At 67.1% G+C, this 2,500-nt stretch overlaps 1 non-coding gene across 1 annotated transcript; it reads left to right on the top strand.

The window, feature by feature from the left end:
* The first annotated feature begins 969 nt into the window (after positions 1 to 969).
* Positions 970 to 1,123, top strand: LOC140472639 (5.8S ribosomal RNA). Its single transcript, XR_011957790.1, has one exon. It is a non-coding gene; the product is annotated as a 5.8S ribosomal RNA (ribosomal RNA).
* Positions 1,124 to 2,500: the final 1,377 nt, after the last annotated feature.

Genomic DNA, 2,500 nt, shown 5'->3' with positions numbered 1-2,500 from the left:
ACAAGGGGCGAAGCCCGTTCCACCGTCTCGTCAGTAGTGCCGACCGGTCTGTGATCGACGAGGGGAGCCACACCAGGTCCGGCCCTGCTGCTTGGCGGCACCGCGTCGTCGGGAGCTCGCGACAGACGGAGGGTTTCGGTGTACTCTCCAGCCACGGGAAACGAAGCCGGTGATGCAGGCGCCGGTCTTTCGCTCCCAAATCGGCTGGGTTTACATCGTTGCTATCTAGTCACGCTCCCTTCAAACCCGACGGGGTACCTATTCCCCTCACCCGTCTGTGCGTATACAGCCTCTTTGCACTTGCGGGATGGGGGTGGTGGTTTAAAGACTCTCGAGTTGCCGCCCGTCGGTCTCCGAGCTCCGTGCAGTAGTGATCCCCAGCGAACTGCCAGCAGGGCGAACGAGCGATCCCGCTCTCGGTCGGGGCGCCTGGCGTCGATCGGTGGTCGGTGGCTTGCGGGCAAGCTGCGCTGTGAGTGTGGGAACGAGTATGACGAGCCGTTGCCGCGACTCCCAGTCCACCTCGGCGGTGGCTGGGCCGGGCGGGCGTCTGCTCGGGCGAGTGCCGCCCCCGCCTCCTCGCAGGAAGTCCGCTCGCCGACACGCCGCCACGTGCACGCGTCAGTGACGCTGCCGAACCGATGGCCGGTGCCCGTTCCCGCCTCTGCTTTTCCTAGGGCAAAGCTGCTGCACGCCTCGTGATACTAGGCGGGCGACATGGTGGCGGTGATCCTGCCTCCGTCGCTGCGGTGCGTTGGGGCACGCATCGCCTCTTGGGCGCCCTGTCCTCCTCCCCCCAATAGACGTATGTTTCTGCGGGCCGCACCAGGATGGTGCTCCCCATCGCTTCACGCCACCCTGCTCCGCCCGCACGCCGGCGTGCAGGTGGCTGTAGCTCAAGGTGGGGAGCGTATGTGCGGTCCGGGTCGCTTTCCTCTGGCGAGGGAGAGACCTAAAACAAACTCAGACAACTCTTGACGGTGGATCACTCGGCTCGTGCGTCGATGACGAACGCAGCTAGCTGCGAGAATTAATGTGAATTGCAGGACACATTGATCATCGACACTTTGAACGCACTTTGCGGCCCCGGGTTCTTCCCGGGGCCACGCCTGTCTGAGGGTCGTTTGGCAATCAATCGCACTCGCCTTGGCTGGCGAGAGCGCGGCTGGGGTGTCGCAGAGGACCCGTCCTCTTTGTCCCCCTAAGTTCAGACTCCGGAGCCCTCCGGCGTCGGAGCGCTTGGCCTTTCCCCCCCACCCTGCACATTCCGTTCGTCAGGCTCGACGCCATCCCCCCGCCGGGGAGCGCGGCCTGGCGTCCGTCTGTGTCGTGGCAGTGGGGCCAGCACGGCTGTCACCGGTCCCAGAATGGCTGTCGGTGGTTCACACTGTGTGTGTGTGCCAACCCTCCTGGTCTCTGGGACACGGAGCTGCCACGAAGTGTTGAGCCTCCAGTGGGGGGTCTGCCTAAGCTCTGCACGTCCGCATTGGGTCCGTCTCTCGGTTGGCTGGCAGTGGAAAGAGTGAAGGGAGCCGCGGAGGTCCGGTGCTGGTGCGCCGCCGGCCTGACCGTGGAGCTCGCCGGTTTGACACGCTGACCCGACTCGATGGTTGATCGATTGAGAGTGCTGGGAGCTGCAGGCCGCCCGCTGCTGCAGCCGCCCGTCTCGTGGTTCGTCCTCGGCCTTAAGTGGCCGGCGGGGCGTCTGATCCTGTCTCCCCTGCTGGCGCCGAGTGCCTGGCCGAGGGAGGAGGTTTTCGTCGAACGCTGTGACTTGGACGGTCGCACGCGCGTGGATCGCTGGCTCTTGGCTCTCCCGTTCAGTCCGCACGTTTTCCGCTCCGTCCTGCCACCGGTCTCGGGAGGTACGGAGGGGTTGGCGGGCGTGGTGTGTGCTCCGTCACCGTGCAGGCACACCTACCACGCCGTCGGCCGACCCCCGCACGGTCCTCCTGGCCATCGGGAGGACGGCGGAACGTCGGGCTGTCGGGGGCCAAGTCGCCAGAAGGCCACCGCTGTGTCTTCCGCACCCTGTCACCGTCGGCGTGCCTTCCTCAACTCGTCCGGCTCGGGGCCGCTGGGTTCAGGAGCGGCGTCGCCCGCCGGCCCCACTGAAGGCCGTGCCGTTCCGCGGCTGGCGATCGATGTGCGTGGCGTGCCTGCGCGACCGTTCGCCACTTGAGCCTCGGCACTCCTCTCTCCCTCTCTCTGACCGTCGGGCAGTCTCTGTCTGCTGGTGCCTCGCACGTCCCGGGCGGCGGGTCGTCACCCCCGCGACCGGGCCTCCGGCAAGGCAGGAATCAGGCTGACCCTTCCGCTCGAGTAAGCAGCCGGCACTTCCGAGTTTCGCCTCCCGCCGTGGACGGGGGAGGGTCTCCGGTCCCGTGGAATTGCGCCGAGCACGTCCCCGCGCGTGGACGCGGCGGCGCTGGAGGCGGCAGGGGCGGCCACTCGTCGACACCATCGCTGGCCAAGGGTGGTGAGCGACGTGCGGGTGGCT

This window comes from Chiloscyllium punctatum, unplaced genomic scaffold (assembly GCF_047496795.1).
Source record: "Chiloscyllium punctatum isolate Juve2018m unplaced genomic scaffold, sChiPun1.3 scaffold_382, whole genome shotgun sequence".
NCBI lineage: Eukaryota > Metazoa > Chordata > Chondrichthyes > Orectolobiformes > Hemiscylliidae > Chiloscyllium > Chiloscyllium punctatum.
Note: the sequence above shows the minus strand (reverse complement) of the source record. Positions and strands in the feature narration are given on the sequence as shown.